Here is a 12,300-nt window from a genome sequence, read left to right as displayed (position 1 = left end):
CATGGCCCACACTGGCTCTTTCAAGAAAGTCAAGGCTTTCTCTCAGTCTGACCTCGATGATGCAAACAACTTCACCAACATCTCCTCCCACAACAAGCTCGTGAGATATAGAGATGAGGGGAAGGCGAGGAAAGGGGAGGACTTTAACCCGAGCCAGGGTCCCATTGATCCAGAGCTGGTGATGATATCTGGTGGAGGGAGGTCCCATGGCTCCATAGCCATTGGAGATGGACTTATCCGTTGTCCTAGCACTCTTCCGGAGATCAAGGCGCGCCAGTCGAGCTCCGCTCCTGAGATAAGGCCTCGTGAACGGCCAGTGCAACTCGCCATCAAGGTTAGTGATACGTACTCAGTTATCTTTCTCCATTACATTGTGTGCGCTTCCATCAATGATTACAAATGGTCATGTGAGTGGTGTTGCAGGCTGCTATACAGACTGAGAGAGATAGAACGGAGAAACTTCTGGCGGAGGCGGCGGAGATGCAGCGGGAGATGGAGGAGAGGACGAGAAAGATGATGGAGGAGGAGAGGGCACGGAATGACATGCAGGCAAGGGCCATGTACGAGCTCCTTGTGGTAAGTTTCTTCTGCAGATTACTTGCTAGTCTTAACATTTGAGTCTCATTACTAACTAGTATGACTCTGTTGTGAAAACCAAATGTGCAGTCTGTGTGCGAGAAGTCCGGTCAGCCCGCTCCGCTGATGCCAGTGATTGCTCCTGGGAGCACGGTGAGTTTAATTTGAATGGACATTACTTGCTAGTCTTAACATTTGAGTGTCATAATGCTAACGAGACATTGGAAATGATCTTTGGTGCAGCTTAACTCCAGAAATGCATCGCACGATCCTTCTCCAGGTAGCGGCACTAGCCACCCCGCTCCTACACCTCCCTGATCACGGTAAGTTTCTCTAGTGTTTTGCTTAACAAATGCATAAAGACCTAGACTTAGCTTTATTTCCTCCAATATGCTTACCATAATGACCTAGAGTTAGCTTCTTTTCCTCCAAAATGACTTAATAAGCTTACTGACCTCATAAACCATCCATTTTACCTAAGTTAGCTCTAAAACGATATGTACTTAGCTAACTTATGTCAAAAATTGCATAATTAGCTCATAAACGACCCATTTCACCTAGGTTAACTCATAAACGACCCATTTCACCTAGGTTAACTCATAAACGACCCATTTCACCTAGGTTAGCTCATAAACGACCCATTTCACCTAGGTTAGCTCATAAACGACCTATTTCACCTAGGTTAGCTCATAAACGACCCATTTCACCTAGGTTAGCTCATAAACGATCCATTTCACCTAGGTTAGCTCATAAACGATCCATTTCACCGAACTTAGCTCATAAACGATCCATTTCACCTAAGATAGCTCATAAACGATCCATTTCACCTAGGTTAGCTAATAAATGGCATATACTTCTTCTTCTAGTCTTCTTCTTCTTCTTCTTCTATTCTTTTTCTTCTAGTGTAATTCTTCTTCTAGTCTTCTTTTTCTAACTTTCTTATTTGTCATTTTGCAGGTTTCGTTCACTTCACGGAAGCCAGCTTTCTATGATGGATTGCTTTTTTTTCCTTTGATGCACTTCTTGTATTCTGCTCGCTTGCTATGATGAAACTAGATTGCTATGATGAAACTTTGCATATTGTAATATGTATGGATCGATGGAACTATGTGCAACCTACTATGTATGTATGGATATATATGTGCTGGATATTTATTATGTTGGATATATATGTGCTGGCTCCTGTGATATATTTGCTGTGATATATTTCCTGTGATAATTGTTGGATATAAGAAAAACAGAATAAAAAGAGGCAGTGCAGGCTCTTTGCCGTCCGTCGCGGACGGCAAAGACACCTTTGCCATCGGTGGCAGACAGCAAAGGGGGCACGTGGCGCCCACCTGTGCTTCCTGAGAGATGGGCCATTTCGCATATTTGCCTACCGTGGCGGACGGCAAAGCTAAGCTGATGGCAAAGACTTTGCCTTTGCCGTCCGCCGTGGGAGACGGCAAAAAATAGCGGGCGCTGACACATTGCTGATGTCAACTGGCGGACGGCAAAGAGGCGCTCAAATTTGTCGTCCGCTGGCGGACGGCAAAGGCCGCCGTTAGCCGCCTAACGGACTAACGCTGGCGGACGTCCAGTATTTTTGCCGTCCCTCCTCTTTGCCGTCCGCCGCTGTAGGCAAAGGACTCTTTGCCGTCCGCCATAAAAAGCAGACGGCAAAGGACCTGTTTACCATAGCCTACTTTGCCGGAGCCTTTTGCCGTCCGCGGCTGACGGCAAAGGCCTTTGCCGTCCGCCGTTCGAGCCTTTGCCGTCCGCCGTGGCAGACGGCAAAATAGCTGTTTCCTGTAGTGCCTGTTCATCGGGAGGGGTCTGGCGTACCGCAAAACGGAGGAAACGGACCTCCTACGGTCGAAACGGGGGTCCTGTTGATCGGGAGGGGTGTGGCGTACCGCAAAACGGAGGAAACGGACTTGTGTTGGAGCGCTACGGTCGAAACGGGGGTCCTGTTGATCGGGAGGGGTGTGGCGTACCGCAAAACGGGACTCCACGGGATACTGTTCATCTCCACCATCGACCTCCTCCAGCCTCCACGGGCTACCGTTGACCTCCTCCAGCCTCCACGGGCTCATGTTCATCCAGCCTCCACCGCGCTACTCCACCGGCTACTGTTCCACCACCCCTCCACCGTCTACTGTTCATCCAGCCCTCCACACCACGGGGTCCTGTTCAACCACCCCTCCACCGTCTACTGTTCATCCAGCCCTCCACACCACGGGGTCCTGTTCAACCACCCCTCCACGGGCACCCCTCCACCGTCTACTGTTCATCCAGCCCTCCACACCACGGGGTCCTGTTCATCCAACCCCCCCGCAACACTCACTGTTCATCCAATCGATTGGCTTCAGTTAGCAGCAGTAGCGAAGGAATCGCTCGATCGGGTTCAGTTAATAGCCATCGATCGATCGCTCGGGTTCAGTAACGCGTAGCCTGCAGTGCAATCGCTCGGGTTCAGTTAGAGCCCAACGCCTCGCTCGGGTTCAGTTAGAGCCAACGCCTCGCACACACGCGCGTACGTGTACGAGAGAAACGCGCATCGCTCGGCCCCCGACCTCCCACCGTAACCGGGAACTCCCCGAAATTTTCCTCCCCCTCGCTTCTACCACTGTTTTTTCCGTCATGGACGGCCCAAAGAATGTCATGCAGCTGCGTCTCCGGCCCGCCCAGGACGAAAAGCCCATTTTCTGTCATGATTTTTTGTCATAGAAGTAGGAGCCCACCACATCTATGATGATACCGGGTTTTGTCACAATTATCGTCATAGAAGTGTCATATGCATGACATAATTTTTTTCGTTCGGCCCAAAATGTCACGGATGTTTCTTTTTTTGTAGTGCTTCCTGAGCCTATTCCTAAACCAACTCTGAAGAAAAGAGGTGTTCTAATTCTCAGTCCTGAAGATATGCAAGAGGCAAAGAAATCTATGAAAGAAAAGGGTATTAATGCTGGAGATGTTAAGAATTTACCACCTATTGAAGAAATACATGGTCTTAATTTACCGCCTGTTGAAGAAATATATGATCTTGATCCATTACCTATTGAAGAAACACATGGTCTTGATAACCCGACACAGGTAGTAAAGGGAAATTCTCTCTATAGATATGATAAAGCTGAAATCCCTCCTACTAGGTTTGCCAGCCAATGTTTGGATGAATTTGATAACTTTATGGTTAAGCAAGAAGATTTTAATGCTTATTTTGGTAGAAAATTAAAACAAAATGCTTATATGATTGAACACTTGGGTGATTATATGTCTAGAGTTAAAGGTGAACTTAAACTCATTAGTAAACATGCTTCTATGGTTACCACTCAATTAGAACAAGTACTTAAAGCTCAAAATGATTTGCTCAATGAAATGAATAGTAAGAAAAATGGTTTTGCTGTTAGAGTGGCTACTAGAACTGGTAAAATGACTCAGGAACCTTTGTATCCTGAAGGCCACCCTAAGAGAATTGAGCAGGATTCTCAAAGAAATAATTTAGATGCACCTAGTCCTTCTAAAAAGAAGAAAAAGAAAAATGATAGGACTTTGCATGCTTCTAGTGAACCTGTTGCTGAAACACCTAAGAATCCAAATGATATTTCTATCTCTGATGCTGAAACACAATCTGGCAACGAACATGAACCTAGTGATAATATTAATGATGATGTTCATGTTGATGCTCAACCTAGCAATGATAATGATGTAGAAATTGAACCTGCTGTTCATCTTTATAACCCACAATCAAAGAATCAACGTTATGATAAGAGAGACTTTGTTGCTAGGAAACACAGTAAAGAAAGAGAGCCATGGGTTCAGAAACCCATGCCTTATCCTCCCAAACCATCCAAGAAAAAGGATGATGAGGATTTTGAGCGCTTTGCTAAAACGATTAGACCTATCTTTTTGCGTATGCGATTAACTGATATGCTCAAAATGAATCCTTATGCTAAGTACATGAAAGAAATTGTTACTAATAAAAGAAAAAAAAGACCGGAAGCTGAGATTTCCACCATGCTTGCTAATTATACTTTTAAGGGTGGAATACCTAAGAAACTTGGAGATCCAGGAGTACCAACTATACCATGCTCCATTAAGAGAAATTATGTTAAAACTGCTTTGTGTGATCTTGGAGCCGGTGTTAGTGTTATGCCTCTCTCTTTATATCGTAGACTTGATTTGAATAAGTTGACACCCACTGAAATATCTTTGCAAATGGCCGATAAATCAACTGATATACCTATCGGTATTTGTGAGGATGTGCCTGTTGTGGTTGCAAACGTTACTATTTTAACGGAGTTTGTTATTCTTGATATTCCCGAGGACGATAGTATGTCTATTATTCTTGGAAGACCCTTTTTGAAGACTGCAGGGGCTGTTATTGATTGCAACAAAGGCAATGTCACTTTTCACGTTAATGGTAATGAGCATACGGTACACTTTCCGAGGAAACAACCTCAAGTCCACAGTATCAATTCTATTGGAAAATTTTCATCAATTATTTTTGGAGGTTTTGAATTTCCTCTACCTACTGTCAAGGAGAAATATGATATTCTTATTATTGGGGATGTGCATATCCCCGTTGAGGTAACATAGTGTTATTCGAAATTTCTCCGGTTTCCATCTTAGTCGGAATGACTTTGTTAACAAGACTTGATCAACCTTGTTAGTGGATTCCTTTTGATGAGAATGAGATGGATGAAGTTAGAAGGCACAACCTTCTGTACCCTCTTTGTACTTTCTGCTATTTAGTTGAAATAAAGTGAAAATAGTATTTTTCTGTCTGTTTTCTGAATTATCTGTGCAATATAAAGATACCCCGAAAATAAAAGTTCTCCAAATGCCCTGCCAATTTAATATGATTTTTTCTGGAATATTTGAGAATATCTGGCACTGAGAACACAGCAGGGGGAGCAAGCACCTGGCCACGAGGGTCCAGGGCACGCCCACCCCTACAGGTTGTGGGCCCATGGCGGCTCCCCTCCACTTATTCCTGCACCCACACACTTCTTCTTCCTCCCAAAAAAATCACCATCCAGCTCAAGCACGAGTTCTAGCTCATTTTGCTGCGATTTTCAATCTCCTTGCTCAAAGCACCTCTCACAAAACTGCTTTGGGAGGTTGTTCCTTGGTATGTGACTCCTCCAATGGTCCAATTTGTTTTTGTTCTAGTGCTTTATTCATTGCAAATTTGTGCTGCCTAAGTGACCATGTTCTTGAGCTTGCATGTCAAATTTATATGGTTCCAAGTAGTTCTAACGCATGATAAAGTTTCTAGGCACTTGTAGGAGTAGTTGCTATCAATTTTGTTGAGCTTGGTTCACTTTTATTTGAAGTTACTAAAAATTTCAGAAATTTTTCAGAGGAAGAAATATGTTTAGGAAAATGTACAAAGGTGACCCTTCAAGGAAGCAAGGACCCAGGCTCGCAATGCGCGATGCCGATGATGATCCACCAAGGAACGCTCCAGTGCGGCCTTGTGAATGGCCTTCAGAAGACTTTATGGATCGAGCAGGAATCAAGGAAGAATTTAACGCATATTTGCGTAACGCTGATCTTGTGAGATTCAAGGAGGAAAAGTGCCACCAGTACCACTATCTCACTAGTTCCTTTGTGAGGAGGTTTGAATTTTCATCTTCACGCAATTCTCAAACTGTCCTGTTTGATCTTTATGAAAAATCTTATACTATGGACTTAGAGGATTTTACCACTGCTTGCAAACTTCCACAATGGGGTAGCCCTCATGAACCTCGCAAACCTGAATTTAGAGATTTTCTTGGCAGTATAACTGTGGGTGAATCTAGAGACATAACACAAGCTACAATAGGGAGTATTCATTTTCCTGCTATACATTATTTTGCTCTCTTCATAGGTAGGTGCATAAATGGTAAGGATGAAGCATGTCACATGTGTGTCCCTGACCTCAGTATTCTAAGGAGTGCCGTGTTAGGAGATAAATCTTATAATTTGGGAGCTATTGTTGCACGTAGGTTGCATAATAATAAAATTAATGGAGATGTCTTTGGAGGAATTTATGCAACCCGCTTAGCTGATTTTCTTGGTGTAACCATACGTGATGATGATATTGAATTGCCTCCTACTTATATAGTCTTTAATGCTATGGTTCACCATCAGTTTGTTGAGAGGAATGAACCGCCTCCCCAGTACCCACTAATCTTTGACAGGCGTCACGCTGTCAATATTGTCCTCCCTGCTCCCGCTTTCTTTGACTTTCAAGAAAAAGGGAGACATTACATAACCAGAGATGAGGCAGAGGAGTATAAGAGGAGGGCTGAGATAGCTCGCCTCCAAGCTGCAACACACGATGCAATGACCGCTGCATCTCAGTACGACCCCGGTTATAACTTTGGATATCCGCCAGGCCATCCGTGGCAATAAACCAACTTAGGCCAAAAGCCTAAGCTTGGGGGAGTACGTATTTCTCACCAACCTTACATTCATGTTCACACACTCATTGCTAGTTGTCGGTGCTCATACTCTTTCACTGTAATATCCATGCTAGTTTATTTTCCTTTTTCTTGCTTTCTTCTTGTGTGTTTAATAAACCTTAAGAAAACCAAAAAAAATAGTGTAGCTTTTAGTTAGTTTACCTTTCTTGCTGTAGTAATAATTAAAAGAAAACCCAAAAAGATTTCCCAATCTTCTTTTGCTTGTTGGGAGCTTTCCCGTGTAAATAGTTTTATTTCTTTTCTTTTCTTTGGGGGTCGATAGGAGAAGACCATAATTAAATTGTTGAAGTGGCTCTTATATGCATTATTGTCGATTTAACCAAGAGCCCATATTGCCTTGTCTTCTCCTGTTTATTGAATGCTCCCAGATTACAGCTTAGTCCAATGCACGTGCACTATTATTATTATTCACATCGTTCGGTCGTGCAAGTGAAAGACAATTATGACGATATATGATGGACTGATTGATATGAGAGAAGCTGGTATGAACTCGACCTCTCTTGTTTTTGTAAATATGATTAGTTCATCGTTCTTGATTCAGCCTATTCTGAATAAACATGTTTGCAATGACAATTAGAGATTATAGTTGCTCATGCCATGCTTGATTAGCTACGAGTTATAATGGTTTACCTCGCGTGCCAACAAGCTATTAAAATGGTTGTGATGTGGTATAGTGGGGTGGTATCCTCCTTTGAATGATTCAAGTGACTTGACTTGGCACATGTTCACGCATGTAGTTGAAACAAAATCAACATAGCTTTCACGATATTTATGTTCATGGTGGATTATATCCTACTCATGCTTGTACTCAATGTTTATTAATTTTAATGCATGTTCATGACTGTTGTCGCTCTCTAGTTGGTCGCTTCCCAGTCTTTTGCTAGCCCTCACTTGTACTAAGCGGGAATACTGCTTGTGCATCCAATACCTTAAACCCCAAAGTTATTCCATATGAGTCCACTATACTTTCCTATATGCGGTATCTACCTGCCGTTCCAAGTAAATTTGTATGTGCCAAACTCTAAACCTTCAAATGAAATTCTGTTTTGTATGCTCGAATAGCTCATGTATCAACTAGGGCTGTCCGTATCTTCCATGCTAGGCGGGTTATTCTCAAGAGGAGTGGACTCTGCTCCTCACTCACGAGAAAATGGCTGGTCATAGGGATGCCCAGTCCCATGCTTTATGCAAACTAAATCAAAATAATTGCAAACAAAACTCCCCCTGGGACTGTTGTTAGTTGGAGGCACTCTTTGTTTCGAGCAAGCCATGGATTGATGCTTGTTGGTGGAGGGGGAGTATAAACTTTACCATTCTGTTTGGGAACCGCCTATAATGTGTGTAGCATGGAAGATATCGCCATCTCTTGGTTGTTATGTTGACAATGAAAGTATGCCGCTCAAAATATTATTTATCTCTATTTCAAAATCGAGCTCTGACACCTCTACAAATCCCTGCTTCCCTCTACGAAGGGCCTATCTATTTACTTTTATGTTGAGTCATCACCCTCTTATCATAAGCACCAGCTGGAGAGCACCGCTGTCATTTGCATCCATTTCTATTAATTTATATTGGGTATGACTATGATTGGATCTCTTTTACCATGAATTACAATGTTTAGTGAGTCCTTGATCTTTAAAGGTGCTCTACATTTATGTTTTGCGGTCTCAGAAAGGGCTAGCGAGATACCATCTTGTTATATCATATTATGATTATTTTGAGAAAGTGTTGTCATCCGAGATTTATTATTATTGCTCGCTAGTTGATTATGCCATTGATATGAGTAAACAAGAGACCTAAGTGTTATTGTGAATGTGGTTAGTCATAATCTTTGCTGAAAACTTGAATGCTGGCTTTACATATTTACAACAACAAGAGCAAACAGAGTTTGTAAAAGTTTTTCTTTATCACTTTCAGTTTATCAACTGAATTGCTTGAGGACAAGCAAAGGTTTAAGCTTGGGGGAGTTGATACGTCTCCGTCGTATCTACTTTTCCAAACACTTTTGCCCTTGTTTTGGACTCTAACTTGCATGATTTGAATGGAACTAACCTGAACTGAGGCTATTTTCAGCAGAATTGCCATGGTGTTATTTGTGTGCAGAAACAAAAGTTCTCAGAATGACCTGAAACTCCACGGAACTTATTTTTGGAAAATATTAAAAATACTGGAAGAAGAATCCACGTCAGGGGGGCCTCCACCTGTCCACGAGGGTGGGGGCGCACCTGCCCCCCTGGGCGCGCCCCCTGCCTCATGGGCCCCATGTTGCTCCACCGACCTCAACTCCAACTCCATATATTCATGTTCGGGGAGAAAAAAATCAGATAGAAAGATTCATCACATTTTACGATACGGAACCGCCGCCAAGCCCTAAAACCTCTCGGGAGGGCTGATCTGGAGTCCGTTCGGGGATCCGGAGAGGGGAATCCGTCGCCGTCGTCATCATCAACCATCCTCCATCACTAATTTCATGATGCTCACTGCCGTGCGTGAGTAATTCCATCGTAGGCTTGCTGGACGGTGATGGGTTGGATGAGATTTATCATGTAATCGAGTTAGATTTGTTAGGGTTTGATCCCTAGTATCCACTATGTTCTGAGATTGATGTTGCTATGACTTTGCTATGCTTAATGCTTGTCACTAGGGCCCGAGTGCCATGATTTTAGATCTGAACCTATTATGTTTTCATGAATATATGTGAGTTCTTGATCCTATCTTGCAAGTCTATAGTCACCTACTATGTGTTATGATCCGGCAACCCCGAAGTGACAATAATCGGGACCACTCCCGGTGATGACCATAGTTTGAGGAGTCCATGTATTCACTATGTGTTAATGCTTTGGTCCGGCACTCTATTAAAAGGAGGCCTTAATATCCCTTAGTTTCCATTAGGACCCCGCTGCCACGGGAGGGTAGCACAAAAGATGTCATGCAAGTTCTTTTCCATAAACACGTATAACTATATTCGGAATACATGCCTACATTATATTGATGAATTGGAGCTAGTTCTGTGTCACCCTATGTTATGATTGTTACATGATGAACCGCATCTAGCATAATTCTCCACCACCGATCCAATGCCTACGAGCTTTTCACATATTGTTCTCCGCTTATTTACTTTCCCGTTGCTACTGTTACAATCACCACAAAACCCAAAAATATTACTTTTGCTACCGCTACCGTTACTTCCATATTACTTTGCTACTAAATACTTTGCTGCAGATACTAAGTTATCCAGGTGTGGTTGAATTGACAACTCAGCTGCCTTGAGAATATTCTTTCGCTCCCCCTTGTGTCGAATCAATAAATTTGGGTTGAATACTCTACCCTCGGAAACTGTTGCGATCCCCTATACTTGTGGGTTATCAGGGTCCGACCATGTCCAGCCCCCAAACCGCAAAAGGCCATGTAATGGGCATTGTTCGTAGGGCGGTAGGCGGCATATGGCTTTGATTAGCGAAAAGCTGGAATCCGACACAGCATTGGACGAGGTCCTGTGCATCTGCTTGGGCCGTAGGACAGAAAAAACCAGTACGGAAGGCCTTGCTTACAAGGGCCCGAGCTGCGGCGTGGTGGCCACCAAGACTAGCATGGATTTCGGCCAAGAGCTGCCGCCCCTCCTCTTCGGAGATACATCATTGAAGGACTCCGGTAGTACTTTTCTTGTAGAGCTCTCCTTCATGAACCTTGTAGGCTTTCGAGCGTCGAACAATGCAATGAGCCTCACTCTGGTCCTCAGGGAACTCCCGCGTATTAAGGTAGGCCAGGAAGGGTTCGGTCCATGAAGCGATTACCGCCATGATTACATGTGCGGAAGGCGTTGGTTCTGTGCCCGAGCCCCCTATGATGTCCGAGTCGTGTTCGGCATCTGGGGGCGTGATCGGCGCTGGACTGGTGTTTCCACTCTCGTCCTGCCATACCACGGATGGCTTGAAGAGCCTTTCCACGAAGGTGTTAGGCGGGACGAGGTCACGTTTAGTGCCCATTCGGGCAAGGAAGTTCGCTGCTTGGTTACTGTCTCGGGCCACATGATGGTACTCGAGCCCCTCGAACCGAGCTGATATTTTGAGCATGGCATTGCGGTAAGCTACCATCTTTGGATCTTTTGCATTGAATTCTCCGTTTATTTGGGATATTGCGAGATTTGAATCCCCGTGCACCTCGAGGCGTTGTATGCCTATAGAAACAGCCATCCGAAGACCATGCAGTAGTGCCTCATATTCGGCTGCGTTATTGGAGTCCGTATACATGATTTGCAACACGCAACGGACTGTGTCCCCTGTAGGGGATGTTAGGATGACACCGGCCCCCAATCCTGCTAACATTTTTGAGCCGTCGAAGTACATCACCTAGTTGGAGTATGTGCCGTACACTTTAGGGAGTTCGGCTTCCGTCCATTCGGCGACGAAATTGGCCAGCACCTGAGATTTATTGGCTCGGCGTGGTTTATACGTTATTTCAAATGGTAGGAGCTCGATGGCCCATTTTGCAATACGGGCGCCGGTGGCGTCTCGAATATTTATGATGTCATTGAGTGGTACCTCGAAGGCCACCGTGATCGAGCACTCTTGAAAGTAGTGTCGCGGCTTCCGAGATGCCATGAAAACCGCATATGCTATCTTTTGATAGTGCGGGTATCGGGATTTGCATGGTGTGAGAACCGCCGATATGTAGTATACGGGGTTTTTGGAGTGGGAATTTATGTCCCTCTTCCTCTCGTTCGACAATGAGTACTGCGCTCACCACCTGGTGAGTTGCAGATATATACAGTAGCATAGGTTCGCCAATGTTAGGTGCGGCAAGGATTGGGTTGTTTGCGAGCAGAGTTTTTATCTCTTCCAACCCGGCTGTTGCCGCGTCCGTCCACTCAAAGTGGTCGGTACATCAAAGTAGGCGATATAGCGGCAACGCCTTCTCTCCCAGTCTGGAGATAAAGCGGCTCAAGGCTGCCACGCACCCGACTAGTTTTTGGACCTGTTTTAGGTTTGTTGGTATTGCCAACTGTAACAAGGCTCGGATTGTGGCTGGGTTTGCTTCAATTCGTCTATTGGAAACAATGAACCCGAGTAGCTTTCCGGCCGGAACACTTTTTCCGAATTGAGCCGTATGTCATATGTTCGAAGGTTGTCGAATGTAAGGCGTAAGTCTTCCACCAATGATTCGACATGTTTAGTTTTGATGACTACATCATCTACATATGCCTCCACCGTCTTGCCAATTTGTTTTTCCAGGCATGTTTGAATCACGCGCTGGTATGTGGCGCCGACGT

The sequence above is a fragment of the Aegilops tauschii genome, chromosome 6 (genome assembly GCF_002575655.3).
Source record: "Aegilops tauschii subsp. strangulata cultivar AL8/78 chromosome 6, Aet v6.0, whole genome shotgun sequence".
Taxonomy (NCBI): Eukaryota; Viridiplantae; Streptophyta; class Magnoliopsida; order Poales; family Poaceae; genus Aegilops; species Aegilops tauschii.
The sequence above is the reverse complement of the archived record's forward strand: the minus strand, read 5'-3'. Positions refer to the sequence as shown.